Below are 12,500 nucleotides of genomic sequence, written 5' to 3' on the forward strand. Positions count from 1 at the left end.
TGTTATACACGACCAGGGGCCTTTGTTATGCTCGATTAGGGGACTTTGTTATACTCGATCAGGGGACTTTATTATAGTCGATCAGGGGATTTTGTTACAATTGGTGAGGGGACTTTCTTGTACTCGATGAGGGGCCTTTGTTATACTCGATTAGGGGCCTTTGACATACTCGATCAGGAGACTTTGTTATACTCGATCAGGGGCTTTTGTTATACTCGATGAGGGGCCTTTGTTACACTCAATTAGGGGCCTTTGTTATACTCGACCAGGGGACTTTGTTATACTCGATCAGGGGGCTTTGCTATACTCGATGAGGGGACTTTGTTAAACTCGATTAGGAGGCTTTGTTATACTCGACCAGGGGCTTTTGTAATACTCGATCAGGGGCCTTTGATATACTCGATCAGGGGACTTTGTTATACTCGATCAGGGGACTTTGTTATATTCGATCAGGGGGCTTTATTATACTCGACCAGGGGACTTTGTTATACTCGGTGAGGGGCTTTGTTAAACTCGATCAGGGACTTTGTTATAATCGATCGAGGGCCTTTGATATACTCGATCAGGGGACTTTGTTATATTCGATCAGGGGGCTTTATTATACTCGACCAGGGGACTTTGTTATACTCGGTGAGGGGGCTTTGTTAAACTCTATCAGGGGACTTTGCTATACTCGATCAGGAGACTTTGTTATACTCGATCACTGGCCTTTGTTATACTCGACCAGGGCCCTTTGATATACTCGATCAGGGGACTTTGTTATACTCGATGAGGTAGCTTTGTTATACACGATGAGGGGACCTTGTTATACACGACCAGGGGCCTTTGTTATGCTCGATTAGGGGACTTTGTTATACTCGATCAGGGGCCTTTGTTAGACTCGATCAGGGACCTTTGTTACATTCGATCAGGGGCCTTTGTTACACTCGATCAGGGGACTTTGTTATACTCGACCAGGGGACTTTGTTATACTCGATCAGGGGACTTTGTTATACTCGATCAGGGGCTTTGTTGGAACTAGATCAGAGGGCCTTTATTGGAGCTAGATCAAGGGGCCTTTGTTACACTCGATCAGTGGCGCTGTTAGACTCGATCAGGGGACTTTGTTACACTCGATCAGGGGCTTTTGTTAGACTAGATCAGGGTCTTTGTTACACTCGATCAGGGACGCTGTTGGAGCTCGATCAGGAGACTTTGTTATACTCGACCGGGGACTTTTGTTATACTCGATCAGGGGCTTTATTACTTATACTCCGAGCCAGGGGACTTTGTTATACTCGATCAGGGGCTTTTGTTAGACTCGATCAGGGACCTTTGTTACATTCGATGAGGGGCCTTTGTTACACTCGATCAGGGGACTTTGTTATACTCGACCAGGGGACTTTGTTAAACTCGACCAGGGGACTTTGTTATACTCGACCAGGGGCCTTTGTTAGACTAGATCAGGGGCCTTTGTTAGACTAGATCAGGGGCCTTTGTTACACTCGATCAGTGGCCTTTGTTAGACTCGATTAGGGGACTTTGTTACACTCGATCAGGGGCCTTTGTTAGACTAGATTAGGGGCCTTTGTTACACTCGATCAGGGGCCTTTGTTAGACTCGATCAGGGGACTTTGTTATTCTCGACCAGGGGACTTTGTTATACTCGATCAGGGGCTTTATTATACTCGACCAGGGACTTTTTGTTATACTCGGTGAGGGGGCTTTGTTAAACTCGATCAGGGGACTTTGTTATAATCGATCAGGGGCCTTTGATATACTCGATCAGGGGACTTTGTTATACTCGATCAGGGGACTTTGTTATATTCGATCAGGGGGTTTTATTATACTCGACCAGGGAACTTTGTTACACTCGGTGAGGGGGCTTTGTTAAACTCGATCTGGGGTCTTTGCTATACTCGATCAGGAGCCTTTGTTATAATCGATCAGGCGCCTTTGACATACTCGATCAGGGGACTTTGGTATACTCGATGAGGGGACTTTGTTATATTCGGTCAGGGGGCTTTATTATACTCGACCAGGGGACTTTGTTATACTCGGTGAGGGGGCTTTGTTGAACTCGATGAGGGGACTTTGCTATACTCAATCAGGAGGCTTTGTTATACCTGACTCGGGGACTTTGTTATACTCGACCAGGAGACTTTGTTATACTCGATAAGGGGATTTTGTTATACTGATGAGGGGGCTTTGTTATACTCGATCTGGGGACTTTGTTATACTTGATCAGGAGATTTTGTTATACTCGATGAGGGGGCTTTGTTATACTCGATCTGGGGACTTTGTTATACGCGATTAGGGGACTTTGTTATAATTGATGAGGGGACTTTGTTATACTCGACCACTGGACTTTGTTATACTCGATCAGGAGACTTTGTTATACTCGATGAGGGGGCTTTGTTATACTCGATCGGGGGCCTTTGTTAAGACTCGATGAGGGGCCTTTGTTATACTCGATCAGGGGACTTTGTTATACTCGACCAGGGGCCTTTGTTATGCTCAATTTGGGGCCTTTGTTATACTCTACCACTGGACTTTGTTATACCTCGATTAGGGGACTTTGTTATACTCAATGAGGGGCCTTTGTTATAGTCGACCAAAGGACTTTATTATACTCGATCGGGGTACTTTGTTATACTCAATTAGGGGGCTTTGATATACTCGATCAGGGGACTTTGTTATAGTCGTTCAGGGGACTTTGTTATATTCGATCAAGGGTCTTTGTATACTCGACCAGGGAACTTTGTTATACTCGATCAGGGGCCTTTGTTGTACTCGATCAGGGGACTTTATTATACTCGATTAGGGGATTTTGTTATAATTGATGAGGGGACTTTATTATACTCGATCAGGGGCCTTTGTTATACTTGATGAAAGGACTTTGTTATACTCGATCAGGGGACTTTGTTGTACTCGAGCAGTGGGCTTTGTTATACCTGATGAGGGGACTTTGTTATAATTGATGAGGGTACTTTCTTATACTCGATCAGGGGCCTTTGTTATACTCGATCACAGGCCTTTGATATACTCGATTACAGGCCTTTGTTATGCTCGATCAGGGGACTTTGTTATATGCAACCAGGGGACTTTGTTATCCTCGATTAGGGGACTTTGTTATACTCGATCAGGGGACTTTATTATACTCGATCAGGGGATTTTGTTATAATTGATGAGGGGACTTTCTTATACACGATCAGGGGACTTTGTTATACTCGATCAGGGGCCTTTGTTATACTCGATCAGGGGACTTTGTTGTACTCGATCAGTGGGCTTTGTTATACCCGATGAGGGGACTTTGTTATAATTGATGAGGGTACTTTCTTATACTCGATCAGGGGCCTTTGTTATACTCGATCACAGGCCTTTGATATACTCGATCAGGGACTTTGTTATACTCGATCAGGGGACTTTGTTATATTCGATCAGGGGGCTTTATTATACTCGACCAGGGGACTTTGTTATACTCGATGAGGGGGCTTTGTTATACTCGATCAGGGTACTTTACTACACTCGATGAGGAGGCTTTGTTATACGTGACCAGAGGACTTTGTTATACTCGACCAGGGGACCTTGTTATACTCGATCAGGGGACTTTGTTATACACGTTAAGGTGATTTTGTAATTCTCGACCAGGGGACTTTGTTATAATAGATCAGGAGACTTGCTTATACTCGATCACAGGCCTTTGTTATACTCTACCAGGGGCCTTTGATATACTCGATCAAGTGAATTTGTTATACTCGATCAGGGGAGTTTGTTATATTCGATGAAGGGTCTTTGTTATACTCGATCAGGGGGCTTTATTATACTCGACCAGGGGACTTTGTTATACTCGATCAGGGGACTTTGTTATACTCGATCAGGGAACTTTGTTTTACTCGACCAGGGGACTATGTTTTACTCGATCAGGGGACTTTGTTTTTCTCGATGAGGGGTCTTTGTTATACTCGATCAAGGGGCTTTGTTATTCTCGACCAGGGGACTTTGTTATACTCGATTAGGAGGCTTTGCTATACTCGACCAGGGGTCTTTGTATTGCTCGATCAGGGGACTTTGTTATACTCGATAAGGGAGCTTTGTTATACTTGATCAGGGGACTTTGTTATAATCCAACAGGGGACTTTGTTATTCTCGATCAGGGGACTTTTTATACTCGACCAAGGGACTTTGTTATTCTCGATCAGGGTACTTTGTTATCCTCGATAAGGGGCTTTGAAATACACGGTCAGTGGACTTTGTTATATATGATCATGGATCTTTGTTATACCCGATCAGGGGACTTTGTTATACTCGATCAGGTGGCTTTGTTATACTTGATGAGGGGACTTTGTTATACTCGATTAGGAGTCTTTGTTATACTCGATCAGGGGACTTTGTTATACTCGATCAGGGGGCTTTGATATACTCGATGAGGAGACTTTGTTATACTCGATCAGGTGACTTTGATATATTCGATCAAGGTACTTTGTTATACTCGATTAGTGGGCATTGTTATACTCGACCAGGGGACTCATGGAGAGGACTTTGTTATACTCGAATCAGGGGCCTTTTTTATACTCGACCAGGGTACTCGTGCAGAGGACTTTGTTATACTCGAATCAGGGGCCTTTTTTATACTCGACCAGGGGACTCGTGTAGAGGACTTTGTTATACTCGAATGAGGGGCCTTTTTTATACTCGACCAGGGGACTTTATTATTCTCGATCAGGGTACTTTCTTTTACTCGATTAGGGGACTTTGTTATACTCGATCAGGGGACTTTGTTATATTCGACCAGGGGACTTTGTTATACTCGATCAGGGGACTTTGTTATACTCGATCAGGGGATTTTGTTATGCTCGATTACGGGGCTTTGTTATACTCGATCATGGGACTTTGTTATACTCGATCAGGGGACTTTGTTATACTCGACCACTGGACTTTGTTACACGCGATCAGGAGACTTTGTTATACTCGATGAGGGGGCTTTGTTATACTCGATCTGGGGCCTTTGTTATGACTCGATGAGGGGCCTTTGTTATACTTGATCAATGGACTTTGTTATACTCGAACAGGTGACTTTGTTATACTGGATCAGGGGACTTTGTTATATTCGATGAGGTGGCTTTGTTATACTCGACAAGGGCCCTTTGATATACTCGATCAGGGGACCTTGTTATACTCGATCACAGGCTTTTGTTATAATCGACCAGGGCCCTTTCATATACTCGATCAGGGGACTTTGTTATACTCGATCAGGGGCCTTTGTTAGACTCGATCAGGGGACTTTGTTAGACTCGACCAGGGGACTTTGTTATAATCGACCAGGGGCCTTTGTTAGACTCGATCAGGGGCCTATGTTGCACTCGATCAGGGGCCCTTTGTTAGACTCGATGAGGGCCTGTTACAATCGATCAGTGTTAGACTCGATTAGGGGACTTTGTTATACTCGACCAAGGGACTTTGTTATACTCGATCAGGGCTTTATTATAATCGACCAGGGGACTTTGTTATACTCGGTGAGGGGGCTTTGTTAAACTCGATCAGGGGACTTTGTTATAATCGATCAGGGGCCTTTGATATACTCGATCAGGGGACTTTGTTATACTCGATCAGGGGACTTTGTTATATTCGATGAGGGGGCTTTATTATACTCGACCAGGGGACTTTGTTATACTCGGTGTGGGGGCTTTGTTAAACTCGATCAGGGGACTTTGCTATACTCGATCAGGAGCCTTTGTTATAATCGATCAGGGCCCTTTGATATACTCGATCAGGGGACTTTGTTATACTCGATCAGGGGACTTTGTTATATTCGATCAGGGGGCTTTATTATACTCGACCAGGGGAGTTTGTTATACTCGGTGAGGGGGGCTTTGTTAAACTCGATCAGGGGCCTTTGTTACACTCGATCAGGGGACTTTGTTATACTCGACCAGGGGACTTTGTTATACTCGACCAGCGGACTTTGTTATACTCGACCAGGGGCCTTTGTTAGACTCGATCAGGGCCTTTGTTACACTCGATCAGGCGCCTTTGTTAGACTAGATCAGGGCCTCACTTTTTGTTACACTCGGGGACTTTGTTATACACCAGGGGACTTTGTTATACTTTTTGTTAGACTCGATCAGGGGACACTTCAGGGGACTTTGTTAAACTCGATCAGGGGACTTTGTTATAATCGATCAGGGGCCTTTGATATACTCGATAAGGGGACTTTGTTATACTCGACCAGGGGACTTTGTTATACTCGGTGAGGGGGCTTTGTTAAACTCGATCAGGGGTCTTTGCTATACTCGATCAGGACCCTTTGTTATAATCGATCAGGCGCCTTTGATAATCTCGATTAGGGGACTTTGTTATACTCGATCAGGGGACTTTGTTATATTCGGTCAGGGGGCTTTATTATACTCGACCAAGGGACTTTGTTATACTCGGTGAGGGGGCTTTGTTAAACTCGATCAGGGGACTTTGCTATACTCAATCAGGAGGCTTTGTTATACCTGACTAGGGGACTTTGTTATACTCGACCAGGAGACTTTGTTATACTCGATAAGGGGACTTTGTTATACTCGATCAGGGGATTTTGTTATACTCTATAAGGGGGCTTTGTTATACTCGATCTGGGGACTTTGTTATACTCGATCAGGGGATTTTGTTATACTCGATGAGGGGGCTTTGTTATACTCGATCTGGGGACTTTGTTATACGCGATTAGGGGACTTTGTTATACTCGATCAGGGGACTTTATTATACTCGATAAGGGGATTTTGTTATAATTGATGAGGGGACTTTGTTATACTCGAAGAGGGGCCTTTGTCATACTCGATTAGGGGCCTTTGATATACTCGAATAGGGGCCTTTGTTATACTCGACCACTGGACTTTGTTATACTCGATCAGGAGACTTTGTTAAACTCGATGAGGGGGCTTTGTTATACTCGATTAGGGGCCTTTGTTAAGAGTCGATGAGGGGCCTTTGTTATACTCGATCAGGGGAGTTTGTTATACTCGATTAGGTGGCTTTGTTATATTCGATCAGGGGACCTTGTTATACTCGATCAGGGGACTTTGTTAGACTCGATCAGGGGACTTTGTTATACTCGACCAGGGGCCTTTGTTATACTCGATTTGGGGCCTTTGTTATACTCGACCACTGGACTTTGTTGTACTCGATTAGGGGACTTTGTTATACTCGATGAGTGAACTTTATTATACTCGATCAGGGGACTTTGTTATACACGACAAGGGGCCTTTGTTATGCTCGATCAGGGGACTTTGTTATACGAAACGAGGGGACTTTGTTATACTCGATCCGGGGACTTTGTTAGACTCGATCAGGGGACTTTGTTATACTCGACCAGTTGCATTTGTTATACTCGACAAGGGCCCTTTGATATACTCGATCAGGGGACTTTGTTATACTCGATCACAGGCTTTTGTTATAATCGACCAGGGCCCTTTGATATACTCGTTCAGGGGACTTTGTTATACTCGATTAGGGGCCTTTGTTAGACTCGATCAGGGGCCTTTGTTACACTCGATCAGGGGCCTTTGTTAGACTCGATCAGTGGACTTTGTTAGACTCGACCAGGGGACTTTGTTATAATCGATTAGGGGCCTTTGTTACACTCGATCAGGGGCCTTTGTTGCACTCGATCAGGGGCCTGTTAGACTCGATCAAGGGCCTTTGTTACACTCGATCAGGGGCCTTTGTTAGACTCGATCAGGGACTTTGTTATACTCGACCAGGGACTTTGTTATACTCGATCAGGGCTTTATTATACTCGACCAGGGACTTTGTTATACTCGGTGAGGGGGCTTTGTTAAACTCGATCAGGGGACTTTGTTATAATCGATCAGGGGCCTTTGATATACTCGATCAGGGGACTTTGTTATACTCGATCAGGGGACTTTGTTATATTCGATGAGGGGGCTTTATTATACTCGACCAGGGGACTTTGTTATACTCGGTGTGGGGGCTTTGTTAAACTCGATCAGGGGACTTTGCTATACTCGATCAGGAGCCTTTGTTATAATCGATCTGGGCTCTTTGATATACTCGATCAGGGGACTTTGTTATACTCGATGAGGGGACTTTGTTATATTCGATCCGGGGGCTATATTATACTCGACCAGGGGAGTTTGTTATACTCGGTGAGGGGGGCTTTGTTAAACTCGATCAGGGGCCTTTGTTACACTCGATCGGGGGACTTTGTTATACTCGACCAGGGGACTTTGTTATACTCGACCAGCGGACTTTGTTATACTCGACCAGGGGCCTTTGTTAGACTCGATCAGGAGCCTTTGTTACACTCGATCAGGCGCCTTTGTTAGACTAGATCAGGGTCCTTTGTTACACTCGATCAGGGGCCTTTGTTAGACTCGATCAGGGGACTTTGTTTTACTCGACCAGGGGACTTTGTTATACTCGATCAGGGGGCTTTATTATACTCGACCAGGGGACTTTGTTATACTCGGTGAGGGGGCTTTGTTAAACTCGATTAGGGGACTTTGTTATAATCGATCAGGGGCCTTTGATATACTCGATCAGGGAACTTTGTTATACTCGATCAGGGGACTTTGTTATATTCGATCAGGGAGCTTTTTTATACTCGACCAGGGGACTTTGTTATACTCGGTGAGGGGGCTTTGTTAAACTCGATCAGGGGACTTTGCTATACTCGATCAGGAGCCTTTGTTATAATCGATCAGGCGCCTTTGATATACTCGATCAGGGGACTTTGTTATACTCGATCAGGGGACTTTGTTATATTCGGTCAGGGGGCTTTATTATACTCGACCAGGGGAATTTATTATACTCGGTGAGGGGGCTTTGTTAAACTCGATCAGGGGACTTTGCTATACTCAATCAGGAGGCTTTGTTATACCTGACTAGGGGACTTTGTTATACTCGACCAGGAGACTTTGTTATACTCGATAAGGGGACTTTGTTATACTCGATCAGGGGATTTTGTTATACTCGATAAGGGGGCTTTGTTATACTCGATCTGGGGACTTTGTTATACTCGATCAGGGGATTTTGTTATACTCGATGAGGGGGCTTTGTTATACTCGATCTGGGGACTTTGTTATACGCGATTAGGGGACTTTGTTATACTCGATCAGGGGACTTTATTATACTCGATAAGGGGATTTTGTTATAATTGATGAGGGGACTTTGTTATACTCGAAGAGGGGCCTTTGTCATACTCGATCAGGGGCCTTTGATATACTCGAATAGGGGCCTTTGTTATACTCGACCACTGGACTTTGTTATACTCGATCAGGAGACTTTGTTAAGAGTCGATGAGGGGCCTTTGTCATACTCGATCAGGGGAGTTCGTTATACTCGATTAGGTGGCTTTGTTATATTCGATCAGGGGACCTTTGTATACTCGATCAGGGGACTTTGTTAGACTCGATCAGGGGACTTTGTTATACTCGACCAGGGGGCCTTTGTTATACTCGATTTGAGGCCTTTGTTATACTCGACCACTGGACTTTGTTATACTCGATTAGGGGACTTTGTTATACTCGATGAGGGAACTTTATTATACTCGATCAGGGGACTTTGTTATAATTGATGAGGGGACTTTCTTATACTCGAAGAGGGGCCTTTGTTATACTCGATGAGGGGCCTTTGATATACTCGATCAGGGGACTTTGTTATACTCTATCAGGGGACTTTGTTATACGCGATTAGGGGACTTTGTTATACTCGATCAGGGGACTTTATTATACTCGATCAGGGGATTTTGTTATAATTGATGAGGAGACTTTGTTATACTCGATCAGGGGCCTATGTCATACCCGATCAGGGGCCTTTGATATACTCGATGAGGGGACTTTGTTATACTCTATCAGGGGACTTTGTTATATTCGATCAAGGGTCTTTGTCACACTCGATCAGGGGGCTTTATTATACTCGATGAGGGGCCTTTGTTAGACTCGATGAGGGACCTTTGTTATACTCGATCAAGGGACTTTGTTATACTCGATCAGAGGACTTTGTTATACCCGATCAGGGGACTTTGTTGAACTCGATTAGGAGGCATTGCTATACTCGACCAAGGGGCCTTTGTAATGCTCGATCAAGGGCCTTTGTTATACTCGATGAGGGGCCTTTGATATACTCGATCAGGGGACTTTGTTATGCTCGATCAGAGGACTTTGTTATACTCGATAAGGGGTCTTTGTTATACTCGATGAAGGGACTTTGTTATTTGCGATCAGGGCACTTTGTTATACTCGACTAGGGGACTTTGCTATACTCGATTAGGGGACTTTGTTATACTCGACCAGGGGACTTTGTTATACTCGATGAGGGGCCTTTGTTATACTTGATCATAGGACTTTGTTATACACGATCAGGGGACCTTGTTATATACGACCAGGAGCCTTTGTTATGCTCGATCAGGGGACTTTGTTATACGCGATCAGGGGACTTTATTATACTCGATGAGGGTCCTTTGTTATACTCGATCAGGGGCCTTTGATATATTCGATCAGGGGACCTTTTTATACTCTATCAGGGGACTTTGTTATATTCGATCAAGGGTCTTTGTTATACTCGATCACGGGGCTTTATTATACTCGACGAGGGGACTTTGTTATACTCGATCAGGAGCATGTGTTTTACTCGATCAGGGCCCTTTGTTAGACTCGATGAGGGGCCTTTGTTAGACTCGATGAGGGGGCTTTGTTATACTCGATCAAGTGGCTTTGTTATACTCGATTAGGGGAATGTGTTATACTCGATGAGGGGACTTTGTTATTCTCGATCAGAGGCTTTTGTTAGACTCGATCAGGGGGCTTTCTAATACTCGATCAGGGGACTTTGTTATAATCGATCAGGGGACATTGTATTGCTCGATCAAGGGGCTTTGTTATATTCGATGAAGGGCCTTTTATATACTCGATCAGGGGCCTTTGTTATACTCGAGCAGGGCCTTTGGTATACTCGATGAGGGGACTTTCTTATACTCGACCAGGGGACTTTGTTATACAAGATCAGGGGACTTTGTTATACTCGATCAGGGGCCTTTGTTATACTCTATCAGGGGGCTTTGATATACTCAATCAAGCGACTTTGTTATGCTCGATTAGGGGCCTTAAACATACTCGATTAGGGGCCTTTGTAATACTCGATCAAGGGGCTTTGTTATAATCGATCAGGGGCCTTTGATATACTCGATGAGGGACCTTTGTTATACTAAACCAGGGGCCTTTGTTATTCACGACCAGGGGAGTTTGTTATACTCGATCAGGGGACTTTCTTATACTCGATAAGGTGACTTTGTTATACTCGTTCAGGGGACTGTGTTATACTCGACCAGGGGACATTGTATTACTCGATCAAGTGCTTTGTTATACTCGACCAGGGGACTTTGTTATGCTCGTTCAGGGGACTTTGTTATACTCGACCAGGGGTCTTTGTTATACTCGATAAGGTGACTTTGTTATACTCGACCAGGGGTCTTTGTTATACTCGTTGAGGTGGCTTTGTTATACTTTATTAGGGGAATTTGTTATACTCGATCAGGGGACTTTGTTATACTCTATCAGGGGACTTTGTTATACTCGATAAGGGAACTTTGTAATACTCGATCAAGGGGCTTTGTTATACTCGATTAGGGGCCTTTGATAGACTCGATCAGGGGCTATTGTTATACTCGATTAGGGGAATTTGTTATACTCGATCAGGGGACTTTGTTATACTCGATCAGGGGACTTTGTTATAATCGATCAGGGGAATTTGTTATACACGACCAGGGGACTTTGTTATACTCGATCAGGGGACTTTGTTATACTCGATTAGGGGAGTTTGTTATACTCGATAAGGTGACTTTGTTATACTCGTTCAAGGGACTTTGTTATACTCGACCAGGAGACATTGTATTACTCGATCAAGGGGCTTTGTTATACTCGATTAGGGGCCTTAAATATACTCGATCAGGGGCCTTTGTTATACTTGATTAGGGGACTTTGTTATACTCGATCAGGGGCCATTGTTAGACTCGATCAGGGGCCTTTGTTATACTCGATCAGGAGACTTTGTTTTACTCGATCAAGGGACTTTATTATACTCGACCAGGGGCCTTTGTTAGACACGATCAGGTGGCTTTTTTATACTCGATCAGGGGGCTTTGTTATACTCGATCAGGTTAATTTGTTATACTCGATCAGGGGACTTTGTTATACTCGTTCAGGGGACTTTGTTATACTCGACCATGGGACATTGTAATACTCGATCAAGGGGCTTTGTTATTCTCGATTAGGGGCCTTAAATATACTCGATCAGGGGCCTTTCTTATACTTGATTAGGGGACTTTGTTATACTCGATCAGGGGACTTTGTTATACTCGATCATGGGGCTTTGTTATACTCGATCAGGGGGCTTTGTTATGCTCGACCAAAGGACTTTGTTATAATCGATCAGGGGCCATTGTTGGACTCGATCACAGGCCTGTGTTATACTCGATCAGGGGACTTTGTTATACTCGATCAGGTGGCTTTTTTATA

The sequence above is a fragment of the Homarus americanus genome, unplaced genomic scaffold (assembly GCF_018991925.1).
Source record: "Homarus americanus isolate GMGI-L3 unplaced genomic scaffold, GMGI_Hamer_2.0 scaffold50578, whole genome shotgun sequence".
Taxonomy (NCBI): domain Eukaryota; kingdom Metazoa; phylum Arthropoda; class Malacostraca; order Decapoda; family Nephropidae; genus Homarus; species Homarus americanus.